The following is a 12,130-nucleotide window of genomic DNA, read 5'->3' on the forward strand; positions in this document are numbered from 1 at the left end:
AGTTTAATAAAGTGTCAGTTAATAAAGTGTCAATAAATTGACAAAGTTTGTATGCCAAAGCCTTTCACCAATGAAAACAAGACATGTTTACACAATTGCAAGCAATCAAGGCAGTGTGTCTTAACTTACCATCTGTCAGCTGAAATGCAATAGCTGAATTGGTGAGTAGTTTCCTAGTCTAGGAAAATAGGTCAGTTTGAGTCATTCTCATGTGAAATATGGGTTTGGGGTAGGGGTGGGGTTAGGTTATTGTGGGAAATTTCAGTGAAACCACTGCCTGGTTCAATTTAGTTGTGATTAAGTGCTGGTTGTAGATGAGGTGTTTGGGCAGCTGTGCATTATAAGGAGTCATGTCAAACCAGTCTCAAAAGGTCTATCTGGCCTTTGAAATAATAGAAGCCGTTTATTTCTCATGTTTGCTCTTCTGCTGTTGCTGTTATTCATAGAGATGGACCAGGGCTGAGCGCAGAAAGAACTGCTAAGGTGCTATGTTTTTACATCCCTAGAGTCGCTAGCTACATGTGACATACAGTTTGAGGTAATGCTAATTGACCTTTCATCTTCCTCCAAAACTTTCAGCTCCCTGATTTTTAAACATCAATTTTCTGTGCTTTATAACCATGTTTCACTATTGTCATTTGTAGAGAGGAAGGGAAAAGGATAAGGTTTTTTCACAGCCACCACCTTGGAGTGTAGGCTAAGCATTAAGGGAAGCACCTTGGAGATCCAGCACTATTTGATAAAGGTGATCGTTACTGCAGTAATAATCTTGGCTAGAAATGACATGTTTTGCATTGTGCTTTATGCAGTAAATTAACAAGTACTATATGATATTGCAGTTCTCCCAGAACTAGCTTGAAATCTCTGATTAATTAAAATGTTTTTTCATGTTACTAGTCTCTCACTTCCTCATCTAATTGAGGGATTCCTTTTGGGTTAGTGTGCGAGTTTCACTGGATGCTGGGATGCAAGTGCATGCTTGAGCTCAGCAGCTATTTTCCTGAATTCAAGCCTTCTACTGTATATTCTGAATTCATGACTGACAACACACAGTGAGGTGAAGAAAACAAATAACTTGTTTTTTGGGGTTTTTTTTCCTTAAAAAATGTACTTTCAGGTTATTCCTATAACAATATACATTGTTAATGCTCCTTGTTGATACATTTGTTGGTGCAGGAGTTTTTTGATGCAGCTATAGCTGTGGGAACCAAGTGATTCAGCTGTTAATAAGAGGATAAATGCCACTTTTATTCAAGGTGTACTTCTGCAAAAGGTATGAACTATAGATCTTTTCACGTGCATACTTATTTCAAAAGGAATCAATGCTTTTTAAGGAGCTTCACTGTATAATATTTACTGTAGCTTGTTCAACATACAGACCAGGTGAGAGCCGTCGCCTCATCACTAGTGCTGCAACACAAAATATGAATGGAATAAATTGGAATAAAAACGAGTTCTTATTAGAATTTTCTATTCTGGCAGTTGCAACGATGCTGTAAATGTGTCGTGTAAACCTGCTGCTGTAAATCTCTCTTGATGCCAGGAGGTGGCAGCATTGGTGGCTTCTTTGTAAGCTTTCCCTGCAGCATGGCTGCTGCACACAAACTTGGCTCCATTAAAGTTCTCTGTAAAGTAGGCAGTGCAATGCCTACGTACTGCACTTATGCTACGATAAATGATACAGCAACTCTTAATCAATTGTTGCCTTTTCATTAGTTTAAACGGTTTTAAAATCACACAAAAAACTTCAGGATTATTTGTTGTATGAAGCTGTCATAAAATACAGTATTCAAGAAGATACATGCAAGAGGGATTTTTTTTTTTTAATCCAAGTTTTGCAGGAATGTACATGATAGCTACCTGCATATAAACCAGAACCTTTTCAGAGCTAGGAGATGCTCTTTTAGCTGCTCAGAGAGAGATCTGTGTGACCACCTTAGTTTTGGGGACCTATGTACTATTAGAGGTGTTGTGTGCATGGCAGTATGACATATTTGAGGACCAGAAGTTTAAGGAGCTCATAATTAGTCAGGACTGGAGTTGAGTGAGTTAATGTATGAGCTGAATTATCAGCTAGTAGCGTTCTTATTAGTTTAGCTTTCAAAGCCAAATCTTATTAACTTAAACTGCTTTGCTTTGGTTGTCTTTTCCCTAGTTTTCCTACTTCCAACATAAAAGGAGACTGTAGGTTTAAAACTGGCATGAAACTTTGCAGCCATTTTAAGTGTGGAAACTGCTACCGTTCTTCCCTTTCAACATCAAAATAAATGCCATCAGCTGGCCAGTTGTACTGGGTTCAGCAGACAGATGCTTCTGCCTTCACTGCGTGTTATCTTCCATGTGAAGGTGGATTAGGCTATGTAGAACCCACAACAGGTTGAAGACCTTTCAGGAAACAAACTCATGCGAATGCGCCACTGGAGTGGCACACCAGAGCATATCGCAGCTATAAGCGTTGTGGATTAAAGTGACAGCAGTCTGTCTGCACTGCCACGGTTGACATTCACCAAGTGAATCTCTTAGAGCTATCTCCTTATCATGCCTTTTCACTTCCACGTTGATAGAGTAATTCCAAATGTTTGTGCTCCATCAGTTCTGCAAATACTTTTTGTTACAGTACATAAAAGATACAATACCTGTCAACATTAGCTTTGTAAAGAAAGAGGTTTTCTTCTGTTGACTAATTAGCCAGTGAATATATTCAGCTTGAAGAGACATTTTAATAATTTAGCAGGCATGTGCTAGGTAATATAGGAGCTTTTGTCTTACTAGCAGCATAGATCTTGAATCAGGTGTAACCCAATCTCTGGCTTTATGTATTCAAGGAAGTGTTTCGTATAGCTCCTGTATCAAGTGCCACTGAAGAGCAGTCCCAGATAAAAGATTAACGTAATGTTCTAACTCTGCATAGGGAAAGTTTACCCTTTACTGTCCAGTATATCTTTGTGGGCAGTAACTGCTTCATAACGTGAGGAACGTATATGTTAAGATCCAGTTATGAGTTTGTTGTAATAATAGAAAAATATTGAAAATTTCTGTTAAATATTTGGGTAGGTTAAGTCTCTCTCTCTTTCCTATTTTTAATTTTATGTGGTATTATTAAAGGCATTGCAGTTTGATGCAGAATGTTTCAATCTTTAATGTTTTTAAATGCAAATCATTAGTAAAGCTTTGGTTAGCTGGACCAGATGAGGAAAGTGATAATGTTCAGTTACTGGGAACACTATGTAAGCAAAACTCAAGAAACAGGTTTTCTTCAAACCTTCCCAAGGTTTGAAGAAAACCCCCAAGGTATTTAATCACTGTTAATGTCCTCTTCCTGAAGAAGGATGAGCTCAAATGGTCTTTTCTGAGCCACTGTCAGCTGGTTCAAGCCATTCCTCTCTGCTAGCGTACCATATAACAACTAAACTGCAGCAAAGGGAAATGCATTTTGTTTAGAATAGGCCATAATTTTTGTACTCTGTGAAGTGCAGACAGAATACAGTAGCTCAAATTGGAATCTATCTAAGAGGTGCACCTGCTATAGAAAGGGCTGTTTATTCTCATATGACTAAAACCAGAATTAAAATACAATCTTTTTTTTTCTTTGGAAGGACAGCTGTCTACCACGCTTCTGCTGCAACTAAGAGTGGGATGTGTGTGGACTCAAAAGGACAGATGTCACTTACTTACAGGTAACTGCTTTTTCCAGGCATCTGACTCTTTTGGAGATCTCCTTCTCCTATTTAATGTTCCTTTGTGGTCTAGAGTAGCAGAGTTACAGACTGTAATTGGTTGTTTATGAATTAATGTTTAATTTATGGAACAGTACTTATATATTTGTAAAGAACAACTCTTGTTGAAAGTTGTCGAACTTCAAACATTAATATGTAGCATTTCAGAGATACATTCACTGGATTGCAACCGCTCCTCACAAAAACACAGAAAAATGGGAGATGTCTGTTGAAAGGAACCGCTTAGCAAAGCTTTTTTCATTGAACTTTTCCACTGTCAAGCTTTTGTTGAACCATGGGGCTGCATGATGCAGTCTGAGTCATTCCCTAATGCTGACCTGTGTCTTTCACCACAATGGCTTATGTCATCCAGTTTATCACCTGAGCACCTTTCTCTGGTGGTCCTGCCAGCAGTAGTGAGGAAATTAAAGAGAAGGTGCTATATCGAACTATACTGAACTATTTCTATGGCTTGGCCCAGGGAAAAGTTGTGCAATGGTTACTTTCCTATCCTGGAATCATCTGAGAACGTACTCACTTCTATATTGTGCTTGTTAGGCCTCCTTATCTTCCTGGACAGTGCTGTCTAAGCTGCCCCTTCTGGTAATGAAACAGTAGAGCTGGGTTTTCTCCTTATAGGCCGATGATTATTTTGTTTGAGGTGGGACTGGTCTCAGTACCTCAGGCTGGCAAAAAGGGACACCATACTCCAGGAAGGGGAATGAAGTTCCTGATTCAGTACCAACGTCAGTACACATACACTTCATTCATGAGCTGGAATTTACTTTAAAAATATGGATTAACTGATCTATCGATCTTTTTCTCTCTGTCTCCCTGTATGTAATATATACTGTCCTTATCATTTTATGCCCTTCTCTATGTGCTTATTCACTAATTTAAAACATGATGCATTAAGTGGTTAATGTGATTTAGCAGGAAATGGCTTGCATATATTTCAGTTCTGATGTCACTGTCCCCCTTGCAATGCTAGGCATTGTGTTGGTGCAAATTACCTGTTGAGCTATTGATGGCTTTTCCCCATCAGCAGCAACTGCAATGCTTCAGCTGAATAGATGCTGGTGTTGTAGTATTAGGAACTGTGTGGCATCCGCCAAGTGAGCTTTGACCCTCTGCAGTCTGTGACAGTTCTGCCCTTCAGTGGCTGTGTGATGAGCAAGTTTTTTGAAAAGGGCACACTCCAGGCCTTTTAAAACCATGGCAATTTCTATAGAAACTGGGGTCATTTCGCCCAAATTCCAGTCCAGGTAATGGTTTTTCTTTTCTAAAGTCCTCTCCAAGCTCCATGGACATAGTGGAACCCTGTATGGAATTTCAGTACATTGTTTTAGTGTCTGCACAGTTCACTGGTGTTCATATTCCATGTAGAGCCACCAGTATGCAATGAAACTTTTCTGACTTGCATTTGAAAAGAAAAGGCATGATAAGGAGATAGCTCTAAGAGGTTCACTTGGTGAATGTCAAAAACCTAAATAAGCTAAAGAGCCATCTTCTACAAGTTCTGGGTCCAGAACTTGTGTCAGCAATGATTTTCCTCTGTCAACAGTCCACCAGATGAGTCCTGAACACCAGCTTGGACCATAGTTTCAGCAAGGCTTGCCACTAGCTCAGCAAGCCAAATTTGACTTTTCTCTTCTCAACTGGCCACTTCCCAGTAAAGAATATGCTACTGAATGGGCCACTTTCCCTTTCTTGCCATCTTGCACCATTTTGGACAATAATACATTATCAATACAGATGCTTTATGGCCACACCTGTCATGGTCCCAACTATGGTCTCAGTGCACAGGGAATCTGTTGCATGCATGCTCAGGGCAAGAGAATTTGGAAGGGAAAGCACCAAGCTACTGTCTTGCAGCTGAGTCCAGACTGTGAGAAACGTGTAGGCAATGGTGCTGGTGGCGGTATCGGTGTAACCTGTGGGGAGTCTTATTGCCACAGTTCATCTCTTCTGGTAAATGGGTCTGAAGGGGGCACTGACAGTGGCAGTACCCAGCAGTAGCCATTGTAAGTGGTTTATCATCCAGTGGATTTTGATTCCTAGAACTATCTGGTGATTCTGGGAAGCGCAGGACCAGAAAAGGGGGAAAGACATGGCACGCTCTGGGCACATGCTATGAATAAAGAACAAAGCACAAGGTCCCTGATTACAGTGGTTCTCCTTACTGGTAGTTGGGGGTGTGGGAGGGATGTGATGGCACAGCCTCTTAATTTAGGGCCATTATTTCTCCAATGCCTCTATTTCAGTCCAGCCCTACATCCAAGGCTTGCATTGCAGTTTTGCCTTCCTATGTCAAGTTCCCCCAAGTAGCTGTGAGATCTGTGATTTCTCCTCTTTCCATATATTTTATATTCAGGGAATCTTGTTATCCATTACTGTGATTCCATTTATCCTTCATCTTGGCACAGACGCACAACTTCTTGTTCTCCCATTTGATGTCCCTGTGCAAGATGAATGGTTTGGAGACTAGAACTAATCTTTTAATGACATTTCCCGTCACTGTTCCATCTCTAAAATGTGTTTGTAAGCCAGCAGAGCAAGAGAGTCAGACATCCCATTTGTAGGCACTTGCACCTTTCAGTCCCAAAGTTACCTTTTCAATATCCATGTGGCATCCTGTTACGTTCTTTTACTGCAGGTTACTTATATCAGTAAAACAGGTCATTCTGTGCTAGAGTTAACAGTCTGGTTCCCTCTGGACTTGTGTCCTGTGGCTGATTAAGGAGGAGGTGACCTGAGACTTCAAAATCAACTGAAACTTTTTCTTTGGCTGTGTCATTATTACGGGTGTTTATCCTTTGGGATTTTCTGTTGTTTTGCAATGTAAGTACTCACACTATAGCTGTTCTTAGAGTCAGGCTTCCCATTTCTCTCTCCCGCGGCTTATTTTTATGAAACTTACAGGAATTTAAATACCTTTGAAACTGCAACCTGAAGTCAAATTTGGTCAAAATATATAACCCAATTCAAAAGTTATTAGGACACATAAAAACAAGCAATTATGATCATAAAGACCTTGCATCCATAGGGAAACCAAGCTAACAAGAAGCATGAAAGTAAGATAATCATCTTCCTCCCACTCACACTCTGCTGTGAGACTCGGCATTTGAAGTTTTTGCATGAATAATGTCTTTTGTCATTCATTTTGAGTCTTGCTTATATCCAAGGCTTCGGTGTTGGCAGGCAGAGACTATCCTGAGGTGAGAATGGGTTATTGTGCTTTCATGGCCTGCAATGGTCCTTCTGTAGATCACCTGATAATATCAGCTCTAAATGATCTCCAAGCAGAGTAAAGAGACTCTCAGACCAGCTTCTTACTCATCTTTGTCAGTATGCAATAGAGAACCTGTATTTATTTACAGGAGGAAGAGGCTGTTGTTGGCAGTATTATCTACCTCATGTTGACAACCAGCCTTTCATAAAGCATGAATAGCCACCGAGGCAGAAAGCTTTTCAGACAGGATCAGGATCATCTTTGTTTTGTGTCAGGACAAATCTGATCCAAACGAATGGGATTTGGATCCACGACCAGTGCTCTTATATCCCCTCACCACACAGAAAATGGTGGTTGGCTGTGGTTGACATCAGTGGGGCCCTGCCTAACAGAATGCCATGAATAGAGAGCCCATAGGTTGACATAAGCTTGAAGATTGTGTGCTTCTGACAATGAATGTTTTCTAGCAAGCATAAGATGTCAATGTAACTCATGTAGCCAAAAAAGGAAATAGAGCTTACTCAGCATCACCAGTTCTGAAATATCTCGGAAGAGGAAATAATCCTATTGGAAGATTCCTACTAAAGCAAAAGCCTATTCAAAGAGCAGTCCTGATTAGGAACATCCTCTACTCAAGTATTTTGCTAAAAGTGGCTGAAGAAAAAAGGATTTTTATTTTTTAATTCTTGTTACAGCAGCAGCTCTGAGTTAAGCAATGGTCATGGTGTGTTCAGGGCATCAAAGCAGAAAATCTGAGACAAAGGGCCCGGATGCAGAATTTCCTGCTCTAACCTAAACCAAATGCCACTGAATGTAGCTTCCCTCAAGATCTCCCAGCTATGCTACTGTTTGCAGCCTAGCTGGTGGCCAGCATCCAGACTGAGCATTAGTAAAACTAACAAACCAAACAGTTCCCACAGTAACTCCCTTGCTCTTCAGCTAACTTACTTAACTGCAAAGCATCCACGAGGGACGTTTCTTCCACTGTTGCTGCAATAACCAGTGAGTGGATATCCATGACAAAACCCAAGGGCACTGCCCTACAGCAATGAAGTCTTGGCTAAACAGCAGCAGAAATCGAAAGAGGTCAGAGCTCCACAGTAGCCCTGATCTATTTTAAAAATAAAGCCCATCAATTTCATAAGAAATCAGGGAAGTTCTTCAATGGCTTTCAAATCAGACCTGTGATGTTGCAAAACAGTTCTCTCAAAGACACCAAAGGAAGAAGGGGACATGCTCAGAAAAGCATACAAGGACAGCACCACAGAGCTTCACCCACATTCATTCTACTTTCCCCTGTCAAGCGTGGGTCAAGAACAGCAAAGATTTTATGGCTTTACAGAGTGTGAGGAACGAGGCTAGATTTTCCCCTGTAGTGAATTTCCTAGTCTTTACCCTTCTCTCTGTCCTATTCTTGTTCTCCTGAAGATAGAACTGCCATAATTTGTTTTCTTCTCTTTAGACAGGGACCATTTCTGTGTGGCTCTGTACCTGGTTGGGTTGGTCCTGTAGTGCCTTCTCTAAGATTTTCAACAGAATTCAGGACACTTGGTTTGGTAATCTGCAACTGCTGGATCTCAGCTCCTGGATAATGCAGCTGAAGTCCACCAAAAGGAGCCTTTGTGTACCAGTTTTACATAAGTCTCAAGGAATACATTAACATGTAAGTAAAAAGCCAGTGAGTTCTCTTTGCTATGTTGAATTACCCTCAAATTATCTTCCTAATCTGTATTGGAATAGTATGCTCTGGATTTGCAATACAAATCACATAGCTAAGAATATGGACAGCTGTTCACCCACTAAGGATGACATTTCCCCCAGCCTCAACTTTCTACATCTCATTATTTTCCCTGTTTTCTGCTCAGTTCACCTCCTCATTGATTGACCAGTGTAGTTTCATTTCTTCATAAGCACAAAGAAGTAAATATAGTTGCACAATAGCATGTATCAGATCTGTGTTCCTGTCTTCCACCCCTCTTTTTTTCCCTTAGCGTTGTGCTAAGAATTGTCCAGCATTTCCCAAGGCAGCTTCTTAGTCAGAACCACGTCTTTCTCTACCGGAGGTCTCTGACTAGAGAAACTTGAAACACTCTTCTCGGGTAATCTTCTCATTGTAGTAAAAGCACAGGAAGGTGTCAGCAAATTAGCTCTGCTAAGCTCCTGCACTTTTGATGGGATGGTTGGATTTAATCTGTTGGTGTTTGGAAGTGTTGGCTGCTCAGCCCAATAATTTTTTTTTTTTTTTTTACCTTTTTTGCCCTCATTCTTAACTTGCATAAAGTTACCCTTAGCCACTTTCTCTTCTTTTTCCTCTGTGTTTGTGGTAACTGGTCATTAAAGCCTGTGCTTATAATAGCTGTACCACAGGACAGGAGATTTCGTTTCCCATCTTGCTTTCCAGGGTGTGGCAAAGCTAGCACACACTCCACCCGGCCATGGCAGTGGTGCTGTGGGATTTGAAGTGTTCACTAAGTTGAGGTTTAACCTGATTTTTTTGTTGTTCTTCTGGTCTATCTACAAAAGAGCTTCCATGCTTGCCTATGGGAAAGAGGTAGAACTGGGATTCCTCCTTCGAGAGAGATGGGACTGATGTTTGAAGAGGAAAAATATATGTTATGTTTTTCTTCCCTTGACCTATGCAAACATTGAGAACTGAGATACTTCTCGTAGCTTTTGAGAACTATGTAAACTCCCCTTTCTTGCAGAGGAGCATGAGTCTTTTTGGATGATCTGAATCTTTGCCATCATTTGGAGCAGAGTGAAGCTCTGTGAAAGGATAGTAACTGAAAGCCAACTGGATTGTAATTAGCTCGGGCATCGCAGGAAGCAGCTGATGCATATGGTTTGTGTTGGAAGTAAGGCAGACAGAAGGATTATGACTCAGTGGTAAAGAGGCCCTGGCCTGGTGGCCGTACTCTGACCCAAAGGTGTTTTCTAGGCTTGCTGCTGTGAGGGGCCAGGGGTAGCTAGTGGCTGCACATACACACATCACTACATAAAACACAAAGGCTCTAGAGAGCACACGTGACTTCTCCTTTGTCAGAGGGTGTTAATTTTGCAGTGATGTCGGCATACTGCTGCCCCAGCAATATGAAGTCTAGCTCCATCTTTCTTCCATAGTAATCAGTGCAAACATGCCCTAGTCTTAAAGCATGGTACTTTGGGAATGAAAAGCTTAATCATTTTCCTTGGCTTTTTTCTTTTTATGAGGTATAGGGTGCTTAGAGCTATAGAAGCAGTGCAAGCAAAATATTAATGGATAGCCATGCAGCGCAGACATTAATGCATTCCTTTCCCTTGAAACAACTGGCTTTTCTCTGTTGGCTCCGTAAAATAAAAATGTCTGCAGAGTCTGAATCTGTTGTTTAGAAGCCAAAATAGATCGAGATTTAGAAACTTTGCTGGCCTATATTGCTGAAATGTTACCACTGCATTTATCATGTGGCAAAAATAAAATCTTTTTTTTCTCTATCTCTCTGCTGAATGATAACCCTGTAATGGCAAGATAAACTTAAGGCAAGGGGTAGTTCTTGAGGTTCTGGCTTATGAATCTCTGGGTTATGGAGAACGTGAATGAAAAGTGATTTCAATCACTCCCCACTGAGGGCTCTACAGATGTTGGGGAGGAGAAATTAGTGTTGCATTATCGCATCTTTGGGGATCAGATATCAAGAAATTTTTAACAAGTTTTTATACTAAAATGTGCTGGTCATTAAGCCACTGTTGCTCACAAATTTCCACTAATGTGTGATGTTTTGTAGTTTTATGGCCTTTGACTCTTCTATTTGCTACTAGAAAACAGACAAATAGCTACACATTTCCCTGTAATTTAGAAGTCCTGATAAGCACTAATTCAACTGGCAACACTGTTCTTCCCCGGGGGAGCTTGGAGGCACTAAGTAGCTTTTCAGCTTTTGTTTTCCTGCAGTTATGAACAGAGAAATACATGCGCTGGAATACAGTAGCTATACTCCTAGATTTGAGTCACAGCTTTTCCAGGTCAGGGCTGAAAACTGCAGGTCAGGTCAAAGGCAGTGGCACTTCACAGCCTCCCTTAAATGAACTGCCTGCTGTTAAAGGGAGCAAAATGCAAGAGGGAGGTAAGGGAGAGGAATCCCCGTGCGGACCACACGTGGGAAAGGGAACACATACGTGATTTAACAGCACGGGTAAGTCCCGCAGAGGCAGGCTGCACAAACTTCCTCCCCGTGGATGCAGATGAGGTGCGGGAAACTGCTGAGCAAAGGTACTTTTGGACCTCCCTTTATTCAGTGTTTAAACCCCGGGCTATTCCCCCCCCCCGCGTTGACTTGGTTACAGACGATACCTTCCTCCTGCCTTGGCTTCCTAGCGCACCTTTGCGGTCCAACGTGCCACAAAGGCTGGCAAACCGCTCGAGGACTTTGTCATTGTGTCCGAGTACTTGCAGTTGAGATTATTATGCAATTGAAAAGAGGGAAGGGGGGTGAAGAACAACCCTCTTCCGAGGCGGTTTCCTTTGGCGGGCTCTGGCAGGAGGAGTCCCCTCACCCCCCTCCCTGTGCCCGCCGGGTTTGCAGACGCTGCTCGGGAGCCGTCGGGACTTGTAGTCCGGGCCAAGCTGGGGGCCGGGCCTGGCTCCGCTGGGGTCTGCAGGGGCCAAGTGTGGTTAGCTGTGGAGCAGGGGTCCCCAGTGCCTGCAGGGGAATGGGGGTCCCCCGTGCCTGCAGGGAGAGCAGGTCCCTAGTACCTGGCGGGGGAAGGAGCCCCAGCGCCTGCAGGGGAAGAGTCACCAGTGCCTGCAGGGGAAGGGGGTCCCCCAGTACCTGGGGGGGGAAGGAGCCCCCGTGCCTGCAGGGGAAGAGTCACCAGTGCCTGCAGGGGCAGCAGGTCCCAATGCCTGCGGGGGAAGGATCCCCAGCACCCACAGGGGAAGGGGGTCCCCCAGTGCCTGGAGGGGAAGGATCCCCAGTGCCTGGAAGGGAAGGGGGGTCCCCAGTACCTGGGGGGAAAGGGTCCCCAGTGCCTGGAAGGGAAGAGGGTCTCAATGCCCGCAGGGACAGTGAGTTCCCCATAACTGGGGGGAAGGATCCCCAGTGCCTGCAAGGGAAGGGGGTCTCAATGCCTGCAGGGGAATGGGGGTCCCCAGTACCTGGGGGGGGGGGGAGAAGGATCCCTAGTGCCCGCAGGGACGGTGGGTCCC

At 42.9% G+C, this 12,130-nt stretch overlaps 1 long non-coding RNA gene across 2 annotated transcripts; it reads left to right on the plus strand.

The window, feature by feature from the left end:
* Window positions 1-264: 264 nt before the first annotated feature.
* Window positions 265-10,419, plus strand: LOC112984216 (uncharacterized). Of its 2 annotated transcripts, none has more exons than XR_010391932.1 (3): window positions 265-1,273; window positions 3,597-3,677; window positions 8,411-10,419. It is a non-coding gene; the product is annotated as an uncharacterized LOC112984216 (long non-coding RNA). The 2 variants fall into 2 exon arrangements; XR_010391933.1 differs by having other exon boundaries at window positions 3,602-3,677.
* The last annotated feature ends 1,711 nt before the right edge of the window (window positions 10,420-12,130 follow it).

Source organism: Dromaius novaehollandiae, chromosome 16 (assembly GCF_036370855.1).
Source record: "Dromaius novaehollandiae isolate bDroNov1 chromosome 16, bDroNov1.hap1, whole genome shotgun sequence".
Classification (NCBI taxonomy): domain Eukaryota; kingdom Metazoa; phylum Chordata; class Aves; order Casuariiformes; family Dromaiidae; genus Dromaius; species Dromaius novaehollandiae.